Raw genomic sequence first — 12,856 nt, forward strand, 5'->3', positions numbered from 1 at the left:
TAGTCCATTCGCACCGACCTATGCCAACATGTTCATGGGGCAACTTGAAGCTACCCTATTAAGCTCTTTTCCGCATAAACCTCAGCTTTGCCTCCGCTACATAGACGACATCTTCATGATTTGGGAACACGGTCGCGCGACCCTAGAAACATTTATATCCCATCTCAATTCTTCGCATCCGACTAATAAATTCTGCTGCCAGTATTCTGAAAAAGAAGTGAACTTCCTAGATACTACCGTCATTCTAGACAACGGTAAACATAAGAATACGCTTTTTAGAAAGCCAACAGACAGGAAGCAGTACCTAGATTATAAAAGCCATCACCCCAGACACTGCAAGCAAGGGATCTTTGTAGGACAAGACACCAGGCTTAGAAGAGTATGCCGCGATGACAGTGACTACGTAGAGCACCTAGACGAACTGAAGGCCACCCTTATGAACAGGAACCACCCCAAAAACTCGCTCGATCAGGCGTACCAACATATGTCTAATCTCAAAAGGGATGACGTTCTCAACAAACAGTGGCAAAACGAAAGCGCAAGGCCACCTGCCCTAATAACTTAATTTTCGAACGCCCTCCAAAACGTAAACAATATACTGCGGAAGTACTACACCATTTTAGCCAGTAACGACCGACTTAAAAAGACTTTCCCGGAAGCACCAAGGGTTACCTACCGGAGAAACAGGAATCTAAAAGACATTTTAGTGCATGCTAAAACAGGGCCTTCAAAGCAACCAGTCATAGCCAGCTGCTCCCGCCCCAGATGCAAGACTTGTAGGCACCTGCAAACAGACTGCGTTGTAAAAAGCACAGCCAGCAATTATGTCCACAAGATTAATTCAAGTTTTACGTGCACTTCATCCAACATTGTATATATGTTGGAATGCTCAATGTTCCACAAACAGTATATAGGCGAAACGAGTCAACCTATGAGCCTACGGCATAATGGTCACCAGGCAGATACTCTTAGCAAATCCTCTATAGCTGTAGCGCAGCATTTCCACCAACCATGCCACAATTTTGATGACCTTAAGTTATATATACTTCAGTCAAATTTTAAGTTTCCTAGGGATAGGAAATACCGAAAATCCTACCTAATTCACAAATTCAACTCCATGAAACCTGCTGGAATTAATGCGTCTAAGGGCAACTTGGAATCCTTGCGATATTCAACGGGAATACAGCATTAGACATTTTCGTGCATATACCTCATCAAAAGACTATGACCGTTCACACTGCATTATACCTGGCCACCTTATTCCTTTTGTTTTGATTCTTTCGCTTCCAGCTAATTCGCGCCCGCATTCCCAACCTTTGTATTTGGAATTTCATTTTATTTCTTTTATTTTTTTTCCTTTCTTTGTCTTGTGGCCCTGACGACAGTCTAACTTTATCTCTTCGTTTTTGAGTTTCAGGACAAGCCTCTTCCAGTGAAGTCACCCTAGGCGACACGTGCCTTTTCAACAGTCGGGTTATCGCTGTTTCTTTTGTGTGTGTACTTTGCCTGCCGGTTTTTTCTTTCTTTTTCTTTTTTTTTCTCTTTCTTTTTCTTTTTTCCCATGCCTGGTCATTCCCCCCCCCCCTTTTCTATGTTTGCTTTTGTCCTGAGGCTTGCAGATAGTTTCTGATAAGGACCCAACGCTCACCCCCTGGCCTGCTTCCAGCGGTTCTGGGAACCTTTCCGCATGCACCTGCAGCGCGTCAACAAACACCCTCTCATCTGTTCTCTCCAAAAAATCCCGGAATTAACCCCCCCCCGCCTTATTTTCCTGTGACCTACCTCGCAGCTCAAACTATAGAACCCTCTTGTCCCCTCAACATCTCCCCCGATATACTCCCTAACCAATCAGTTGGCTCAATTTCCCTTCCATCTTTCCCTCTCCTTTCACCTGGGGTCCTACCCCTATATAAACCGTGCCTGCCAGGCGAGAGATTGCCCTGAGGAAAGCAAGTTCGCTTTGCTGAAACGTATGCCACAATCGTGACCTTGTTCGAAGTTTTTCTTCTCTTATATATATATATATGTATATAGTAAGGAAATGAGGGGCTCGTTGAGGAAATACAGAAAGATAGGTCAGCAGTCTACAACGCCAAAGGAGGCATAGGGGTGTGGTTAGGCTCTATTTTTTACTATGCTTAATGAAGTACACATTTTTTTTAATATACAGAAGAAAGAAAGAAAGAAAAACACGCGCCCAGAGTGGGGACCGAACCCACGCCTTTCGATTACATGTCGAATGCCTTACCAATTCGGCTATCTGGGCGAACACAGTCGCCCAGATAGCCGAATTGGTAAGGCATTCGACATGTAATCGAAAGGCGTGGGTTCGGTCCCCACTCTGGGCGCGTGTTTTTCTTTCTTTCTTTCTTCTGTATATTAAAAAAAATGTGTACTTCATTAAGCATAGTAAAAAATAGAGCCTAACCACACCCCTATGCCTCCTTTGGCGTTGTAGACTGCTGACCTATCTTTCTGTATATATATATATATATATATATATATAAATATATATATATATATATATATATATATATATATATATATATATATATATATATATATATATATATATATATATATATATATATATATATATATGTATAAATATATATATATATATATAAATATATATATATATATATATATATATATATATATATATATATATATATATATATATATATATATATATATATATATATATATATATATATATATATATATGTATGTATATATATATTTATATATACATGTATGTAGAGTGGAAACAAAAGCTCACAAAGAGCGCGAAGAGGTACGGTTAGTAGAGACAGAGACACACGAGAAGGACAATAAAAATAAAAAAAAGGTTTCTGACGTTTCAGGGAGAGGACACTTTTTCTTCAGAGAACTCTGAAGAAAAAGAGTCCTCTCCCTGAAACGTCAGTAAACATTTATTTTTTGTTTTAATGTCCTTCTCGTGTGTCTCTGTCTTTACTAACTTTATATATATATATATATATATATATATATATATATATATATATATATATATATATATATATATGTATATATATATGTTAATAACACAGAAATAAGTGTTGGCAGTCAAGAAAACCTCGTAAAGCAAAGGGTAAGATGTGCTAGGTCATTGAAACAAATAAAGAATTTGGAAAGAAAGAAAGAAAGTGGAGAACAAATGCACGCCAGGTGGGTTCGGAACCCATGATCTCCAGAATACCGGTCTGGTGCGATAACCACTACGCTACCGGTGGGCGATTTTCCCCTCCATTTTCTGGGCTATTTATGTTTAGCTATGTTTGTTTTCTGTGCTTGGGGTGAGAGCCAGCGCCACTCGGACTACTCGGGCTGAACGGGACCTTTTTTTTACCCCCGGGCCGTGACTGGAGTGTCTAGGACATGTCAACAGCGGTCGACCAGCGTTGAACCCTCTTAAGCTTCCTGTGGCACCAAGACTGCCAGCACCGAGGCCCTGGCTATGCATGTAGCGAATCAGAATAGGAAATGAGGGGCTCATTGAAAATAACACAGAAATAGGAGATGGCAGTAAAAAAAACCTCGGGAACCAAACTGGAGGATGTGGTAGGTCATAGAAACAGATAACGAATTTGGAAAGAAAGAAAGTGGAGAAAAAATGCCCGCCAGGTGGGATCCGAACCGTGACCTCCAGAATACCGGTCTGGTGCGATAACCACTGCACAACCGGCGGGGCGATTTTCCCCTCCACTTTCTGGGGTATTTATGTTTAGGTATGGTTTTTTCCAGTGCTTGGGGTGGTAGCCAGCGCCATTCGGACTACTCGGGGTGAAGGGGACCTTATTTGTAACCCCCGGGCGGTGCCTCGAGTGTGTATGACATGTCAACAGTGGTCGACCAGCTTTGAACCCTCTTAAGCTTCCTATGCATATAACGGTACAGACCTTGGCAGCTGAATAGTATATTAAATTGGAATCTCCACAAAAAATATAACAATATTAAATACGACGTTTCGGCTGGGATCCAGCCTTTTTCAAGTGAAGTACAAAGGTCGAATACTGGGTATATAAAGGCTCGTAGGGAGCGCTGCGAGCACGTGGACACATGATTTCAAAAACGTACAAAAAGGAAGTACAGCCAGAAACAAGTGAAAACTCAATAAACGTACTCCACGACTCCAGAAAGTGTGTTTCATTCAGCCACCGCCCACCCACGAACAGTAATATTAAGAAAAGTAAACAGTTAAGGAAGGGGTACTGTGAATCGCACTCCAAAGGAGCGAAAAAAACCTGCCTTAAAAGGCGGAAGCGTGGAATCGACAATTAGTCTTCAAGACACTGGTGAACGCAAAACGCCAGCTATGTCTCGGCAGAAGGCGACGTTAAATTTCAATGGCCCAGGCGCGCGATTTAACGAGGAGGCCGCGTCCTCAAAGGAAAATACGTTCTCGAAGACCCGATAATAGCCACAAATGGCTTATTCACTGCCCGCGTTCCGGGAACAAAGCGGGCAATGGTGACCCCTCGATGGGCGCTGACGCCGAGAGAGGGTTGCGGGAGCCACGCAAGAAGAGCTCAGGTTGTGCGAACACCATGAGAAATGACACACAAGGCACGAAATACACAAAGAAACAGGACACTGAAAAAAGTATTTGAACGGGCCCCCAGCTCATGACATGAAATGAATAGATACAACCAATTTGTAGCTTACACGTCATATTTTTGCACGTCACAAGTGCTTGCACATTATGAATAAAGAAAACAAAAATGTGACTAACGTACGAGAACAAAGCTCGAGTGACCTTAGAAACAAATGACACTTCGTAGCTAGTCATCAATGGCAATATGAATGCGCACACAGAATTCTTTAAACAAACTGACAAACTAAAGAACCAACAAAGCATACGCGCGTACAAATCGCAGGACATAAGGAACCATATCAGTGAACAAAAATAGCTTACGAAGTCATACTTCGGGCATAACACCAATGAAGCATACGAAAAAAATTATTCACAACAATGAACCAAATAGCGCTTGTAGAGTGTAATGACGTGATACAGCAAGATTTCGTGCATAAGAAGCATTAAGCATACGGAAAAGTAACCTGCTGACAATGATAAACCATCCAGCGCTTGAGAAGTGGTAGCATGCGATACGTGCCGCTACAAGATCCAGGATTGAATGCACGATAGCCTTCACGGCGTATCATTGATACCCTTTGTGAGAGTGTTGTATTTGTGGATCAGATATGATTCGCATTCTTCCCTTTCGAAATTGGTTTTAAATCCTGATTGGAGCACTGTGGCCTTAAATATGTCAAACGGGTGTCTGAAAGAGTTGATATGTTTTGAAAGGGGGAGATAAGGTTTTGTTTTTGCATCGGATCATTGATAATCGATGTGAGTTCTAAAAGAAGTTTCTGCCTGTCCAATATATTGCGCCCCACAAGCACCATATTCTAGGAGGTAGATATATGTTTGCAGTGTGACAATTAAAGCTGCCCCTGATCTGCATGGAAAAGTCAGATTCCGAGCTCTCAGTGCTTGTTGTTGGTGTCATCATCAGACACAATTTGCACCGGGGTTTCCACATAGTGTGGGACCTGTGAAACTAGTTTCTTTCACTCGAGATGATGTTACAATGTCCCTGATGTTTCTTGCTCGGCGATAGACCACGCGTGGTGGGTCTGGGATGACGTGCTTTATTCTTTCGCTGTGGAGCAAGATATTGTGTTGTCTCCTTAGAATTTTATTAACGTTTGGGCCAGATGCCGAATGTGTCAGAATCACATTGGTTTGTGACCTTGAAGTGGGGGTTTTATTTCCACCAATAAGTCTAGAACAGTACTGTTCTGATGCCTTCCTGATTTAATCTTCAATGAGTGGTAGTTGACATTTTGGTTGTGCGAGGGCAATGCGGACCTGATCAAAATTAGAAGCGCAGTCAGTTTGGTTGGAGAAAATTCTGCGGAAGCGTAGGGCTTGGCTGTATGGAATGGCCGTTTTTCAGTGCCTCACATGGCTGCTCAAAAATTTCAAGTATTGGTGTCGGTCGGTGGGTTTTCTGTACACCGAAGTAGTCAGTCGGTGTCCGTTAGTTATCTGCACGTCAAGAAAATTTATTGTAGAAGTTGTATACTCATGTGAGAATGAGATATCACTGTGAGCACTGTTAAAATATGATAGGAATTAATTAAACGTTTCCTTAGCACAAGATAAAACCAAGAAAATGTCATCGATGTTCCGCTTGTAAAACCGGGGTTTGAAAGGGAAGGTCACCATGAACTGTGTCTCAAGGGTTCCCATGAATACGGTTGCACAATTTGCGCCTATTTTTGTCCCCATAGATGTGCCACCTATTTGCACGTAGTGCTGGGTATTGAATTCAAAATTGTTTTATTGAAGTGATTTATTTAATAGTTTGGCCAAAGTGTTGTTGTCAACACGTTTGTCCCCTTCTGAGTTTTTGTAGGCTCTTATGACGATTCGATTCTACCAGCGTGAGGTATGTTTCTATACAAATCGCCTACGTCTAATGTTACAACGAAGGAGTTTTAAGGTATCGCGAGGTCTTTTATTTACTGAGAAAATACGTAGTTTTTTTTACATACGAATTGAATGTGGGCTGGATTTCTCTCTGCGGGATTTCTCAGTCTTGAAGTAAGTTTCTTCACATTCCACTTGTTTCTTGCTGTACTTCCCTATTGTACATTTTTGAAATCACCTGTTCACGTGCTTGCCCACTCCCTACTAGCCTTTATATACCCTGTATTCGACCCTTGTACTTCACTTAAAGGATGGAAAGGAGCCGAAGCGTCTAAATACATATTGTGATGTTTTTCGTGGTGTTCCTAATTTGATATATATATATATATATATATATATATATATATATATATACACAGAGAGAGAGAGAGAGAGAGAGAGCAAGAGAGGGAGAAAATAAGGGTTGGCAGTCAACAAAACGTCAGAAATCAAAGGGGAGGTTGTAATAAGTCATAGAAACAGATGAATAATTTTTTGACTCAGCAAGAAAGGGTTGGAAAAATGCCCCCTTCACCCCGAGTAGTCCGATTGGCGCTGGCTACCACCCCCAAGTGCAGAAAACAGAATACCTTAACATAAATAACCGAGAAAGTGGTGGGGACACAGCCCGTACGGTAGCGTAGTGGTTATCGCACCAGACCGGTAATCTGGAGGTCGTAGGTTTGGATCCCACCCGGTGTGCATTTTTTCAGCACTTTCATTTTGTCTCAAAAAATTCTTCATCTGTTTCTACGACCCACCACAACCCACAGCCTGCCCTTTGCTTTCCGAAGTTTTCTTAACTGCCAACCCTTATTTACGGTCTTATTTGAACAAGCCCCTCATTTCCCATTTTCTCATTCACTTTATATATATATATATATATATATATATATATATATATATATATATATATATATATATATATATATATATATATATATATATATATATATGTATATATATATATATATATATATATATATATATATATACATATATATATATCAGGGTGTCGAACCGGAACTGAACCGAAAAAAGAAATAACGGTTACCGGTTTATGCCGAAACGGTTCGACCCTCCGCGGTTGATATTGCACAGTCAATGCAATTCAGGCTTTTTTTTTCTTTCACGTACCATCAACTTCGTACCCGCTCGCGCACTTTCCCCTCCAGACAATTGAACATCACGCTTTATGTAACAACAGGGGAAATGAATGAGAAACAATGCAGCAATGGTCTGTTGCTGCTGGAAGCGCGAGCGTAGTGCAAGCTGACCAAACGAAATGTCATTCTCGGCAGCTTGCAGGGGATAAAAAACGACTTTGCCCTTCCCTAGCTGCGACTTTATTGGAGCAATCAGGCTGCAGGAGTGCTCCACTGTGCAACAGCGAAAGCCCACACCCGATGTGTGCAAACTTTTTGCATTTCATAATTTATTTAAAAGGTCCGACACCAGCAAATTGTTAATACTTGACAAGTGTGACCGCAGAAGCTGCTCAGTGGCTAAGCCGTGCTGCTGATGCAGTTTTGCCTCTTTAAGATCTGCTTTTTTTCGAAGGTTCACTTGTACCGACTGCCCAACTCGCTACATTACTCCTACTGCTACTCGTTCCGGAGGGGAGTACTGCTGTGGACGAATTAAAGAGCGTCTAGCCAAAAAAAGTCCCATCTCATATGCTCCGCGCGTCAAATTTCCCTTTCATTTTGTAACAGCATAATCTCTTATAAGATTCCGCAATGTAGCACACGGAACGATGGCAGGGGGTCAGGCGGTACGATGACATAGTGCTTGTAATGCACTCATCCCGTATAGCTACCGCAAAAGGAATTGCAGTGGTCAGAGCAATAATGCAGTGACAGAGTGTTAACTGAAGCTTACTTTTAAGAAAAATGTGGCTAACACATTCGATAAGGTGACAGCTAACAAATTATTCAGGGTGACCAAATAATCTAATCCATTGGTAGTATTTATGTGCCTGTGGTATGATTTTGCAGTTTTGTTACAAATATAACAAATGTACGCCAATGGTTTATGCAGGCCTAAATGTAAGGCTTCAAGGTTATCGTGATGGGCGATTCCACAGCGACGATTGTGATTTCAACAAAAAAGGAACGGGCAGAAAATATATCCCACCGTCATACCTCTTCGTGGTGGCTTTATGAATAGTCGCTAGGACAACATAAAGTCTGGGCGGGAAAGTAGGTGGTAAATCGTCACCACTTCATCTGTTTTTCTAATATCTCGTAATTGTTGAAACTTTGCTTTTAAATTGCGCCACTGACCTTGGGGAACAACAGCATTTTGAATTTTTGTTTGTATTTTGATTTGACTGTCGTTTTAAACTAATAAATGCTTTTTTTTAAATTTCAGTCATAATTCAACTCATCGAACCGGTTCGTGAACCGGTTCAAGCTCCTGAACCGGTTCGCGAACCGGTTCGGTACGTGATTTTGTCGAACCGGAACTGAACCGGAACGAAATGGTTTCGCCTGAACCCGAACCGTAACCGAACCGGTATTTTTTTCGGTTCGACACACTGATATATATATATATATATATATATATATATATAGAATGCAAAGGCACGAAGCACAAAGCTTCTTGAAAGAAAAGCTGAAATCGCAGTTAGCGGCCAGTACACCATCAGAGCGACGAGCACGGCTGCCGAGTGGAAGGGAAGGAAGAAGAGCGAGGAGCGTGTTCGGGAAGGGAATAAACATGGAAGCTTGAGAGATGGATTTCGTTTTATTACAAGTGGCGCAGTCGACCTGTCTACAAGCCCGAGGTGACCCAGCCTCCGCACCTGCTCCCTCGCGGCGATCCAGCCGCCGGGACGGCCCTCACCAACAGCCAAGAGCTTCCACGGCTTCCGGCCCTGCTGCCAGGGTTCATAGATGGGGCCGCGGTCCCAGCACGAGCGCCGAACACGAGGACAGCCCAGCCCCCCGGCGAGCCAGCCTCGGGGGCGACCTTCACAAGCGGCCGACGGCTTCTTGACTCGCCGCTGCGCCCACCGTTCGCGCCTTCATTTCCGCTACTTCGACCTCTTCTCCGTGGGTGACTAACCTCTCGCAATAACGACCAATAAAACGTACGCCCGCCACCCTTTTTCGACAGCCCAGGCCCTAGAAGAGATGTGTGAGCAGCGTCGCGACCTGTACTGCGGGAGAAGTTCCTAGAAAATATATTAGCGGTTAGAAGGAAGCTGTTACTAAAGGAGAACAAATCTCAATTGGCAACTTTTAGATGCGACGCTGAGAGCATCTCTTGCTCTCGGCTCTGTCCCTCCTGCGTGGCGGCATTCGTTGTCCGCGCTGCTGCGCCTCTCCTCCCCTCTCCGCGATAGCGCATAGTCTCACCCAAACACCTACGGCACACGGCGTAGCGAGACGGTTGGCGGTGCTGCACTCGACGGAGTGCGTGCTGTGCACATGTGCAACGCCTTCTTTTCAAGCGGTCTCCTCTCCTTCGGCGCTGCGCATACAACCGGTGTTTCGCGATCCGGCGGTCTTTCGGTCGACGGTCGCTCTCCGCTTGCGCTTGTACTCTCGAACCCCCTCAGGGTCGCATCACACCAGGGCTCCCGCGAGGGGAGTTGGGCGTAATTTTTTAAGATGTCGTACTGTAAAACTGATATATTGTAGTTCCTATTCATTCAAATAAATTCAAAATTTTCATCTTTAGCTTCCTTTACTCATCCAATGTATTTAAAAGCCACATAATTTCAACTCAGTTCTTCAGTTGATGCATATATAACACGCCCACCACCACCAGATAAATATTTGGGTTCATATATCATGACGGGAGTAGTAAAACTCAGGTATAAGTACATCATAAAGATTCCCAGGTGGTCGAAATTAATCCGGAGCCCTCCACTACGGCGCGCCTCATCACCTGCGTTGCACCGGCACGTTAAACCCCACAATCAATCAAAATATAAGTACATCACGACTTCAAAAAAGAAATGATTCGCGGCAGGTTAACACATTACAAATCAAGCAAAAGCTTAGTTTAGACCAACTTTCTGAAGCATAGTTAGTATTAGAAGAAGACCGTAGTAAGAGTTTGACAATTTTTAAAACATACATTTTTGACGTCACGTATGTTGAAAAGGAGAAGTAATGTCATACAGGCAACTCCTTGCTGGTTTTTGTTGAGAAGTACACTGCCAATAAACTAGTGGTGCTCTTTTCACCTCTGCTCTATTTTAGTTGGGTATTTGAAGTGTAAAAGTGTTTAAAACTATGATTCACAGCCAAGCCCATTCATAACGTGTGTTGTCTTCTTCCCAGGAGTTATAGACATCAGAACTTCTGGTGATTCAAACATACTCTTCAGGTCCCGTCAAGTTGTAAATATTGTGAGTACACTGTACCTGCGAGGCAGAATCAACAACTACAGCATTTGTTTTTTCCATGAGCTTAAGTTAAAGACACTGAGCAGCCGCACTTGGTAGTTACCATCTACACTTGCCTCATCGGCTATTTCCAGCAAGGGCATGGTAATAAATTGCAATGTGTAAGTCCCCTACGTGTTTTTAACGTGGGTATTGTGTACGTGTTCTTTTGGGGTTTTGCTCTAATTGTCGGCTGCCAAATGCAAGCGGATTGCTTGTAAATAGCTACAGGTGTGCGTGTGTTTCGTCAAATTTTTTACAGTCGCATGTCTGGAACGCATCTTCTGTGTGCATCATCTTCCATTAGTGTTGCTTTGCCTAATGCACTCAGTATAAAAATATAGCTTGCAAATTTCTGAGTTTTAACCATCTTTTCGTTTTCTAAGCATCCTCGATAAACTACACCAGCGCTCACCAGAGTGAATTAATACGTCTTGTTATCCTCGACACACCGCACCAATGTGCATGACCTTTCCTCGATAAATGGGGGTGCACCACTGTGGGGAACTTTTTGTTGTCCCTTCGCGCCCCGATAGAGGTGACGGAGTGCCGGGGTGCAATCGCAAAATGCATTGCAAACGATGTTGCAAAGTGAGTTCCTTCACCGTCTGCTGCACCGACGACGCATCAGCGCACCCGTGTAAAGGTAGAATCAGCTGTATATTGTTGCTGACACGGATGAGTTGCTTACAAATTTGTGAGACAATGATGCAATGGACTCAGTGCAGGACGCTAATACCAGCCAGAAATTGCAAATGAGCACAGCAATCTACTGTGTCATGCAGGAAGTTCTTGTACTGGAATGAAGGCTGCATGGCCAGCCAGTAGAAGTAATTTTGGAGCTTTACATCCGTTTTGTTCGATTGAATTATCAGGAACAGTAACTATAGGTCCTAGACCAGGAATGACCCACATGCTTTGCCGTAGCGGATGGGGGGAACGTGTAATAACAGGCACTCACATTCTTGCTCGCAGAAAGAAGGCCTGAAGCAGCTTGTGGGCAGCTGTTCAGTAGAATAGTGGAAATTACCTTGTCGCATTAGATTGAAGGATAAAAATGTATGATAAAAGGTGTATGTATCATTGGCTTTGATTACATAAGGCTGCTGTTTCGTGGTGTCAATTTACGTTGCTTTACTGATGCTTTTATGAGTTGCTTCAACAGCCCTAGACCTGGTGGTAGGGTAGAAGCGCTCAATATATTTTCAATCAATCCTCTGTGGCGGTGCACACCATCATGTGGAACTATGCACAGCACCGGATTTGGGGGCAACTCCAGTCACGGTTTATCAAGGACGCTATTATTGATGATTTGGGTTTTGCGTCCTCCACTTCCTAAGTCAGTTACCCCCTCTCCCCAACTTACAACACTTGGAGGCGCTCCGATTCCCACCCATGGCATGTCACTTTACGCGCGCTGGCACGTGGACTATACGTCGACCATTCAGTTAACCATCTTGCATCCTTAAACCTACTTGGCGACCTACACATACAGCCCTCGGGCATCCCCAAAAGGGCCTAGGTAATCTTTGGGGTTGCCGTTACTTGGCTTAGGCCCCTGCCTTTCGAGTGTCCGGTGGCCTTCTGGAAGGCCAAAAATTGTTGGTCTTGGTCGTAAGTCTTCGCAGCTACCTGACGCCGCGGCGGGATATTTCTTGATCACTCTTCCACTGGGTATTTGATGCAACCCCACAAAATGAGCGTGTCGTCTGCCGGATCCCTCTGGGAGGCCTGGCACTGGTAGGGCGGGTATGCCTCGAGGTACATGCGATGCATTATTCCCTGGCTCGATAGCGATCTGGCCTGGAGCTGTTTCAGTAGTGCCGCCTCCGCTCGACTCAGCCTGGGGTGTGGGGATGGGAGAGTCCTTCGAGCCATGCGGTAGTTCATCATGATGTCATTGTAGACCATCATGTTGTCCTTGGCTTCGAATCACGTCGGACGGTTGGTCGCCA

The 12,856-nt window shown here is 43.6% G+C and overlaps 2 non-coding genes across 2 annotated transcripts; one reads left to right on the top strand and one right to left on the bottom strand.

Annotated features, from left to right (window-relative positions):
• Positions 1-2,194: 2,194 nt before the first annotated feature.
• Trnat-ugu (transfer RNA threonine (anticodon UGU)) lies at positions 2,195-2,266 on the bottom strand. The gene has a single exon. It is a non-coding gene; the product is annotated as a tRNA-Thr (tRNA).
• A 10-nt stretch (positions 2,267-2,276) lies between these two features.
• Positions 2,277-2,348, top strand: Trnat-ugu (transfer RNA threonine (anticodon UGU)). Its single transcript has one exon. It is a non-coding gene; the product is annotated as a tRNA-Thr (tRNA).
• Positions 2,349-12,856: the final 10,508 nt, after the last annotated feature.

The sequence above is a fragment of the Haemaphysalis longicornis genome, unplaced genomic scaffold, assembly GCF_048455015.1.
Source record: "Haemaphysalis longicornis isolate Haplotype H1 unplaced genomic scaffold, Haemaphysalis longicornis Haplotype H1 scaffold_8, whole genome shotgun sequence".
NCBI classification, from domain to species: domain Eukaryota; kingdom Metazoa; phylum Arthropoda; class Arachnida; order Ixodida; family Ixodidae; genus Haemaphysalis; species Haemaphysalis longicornis.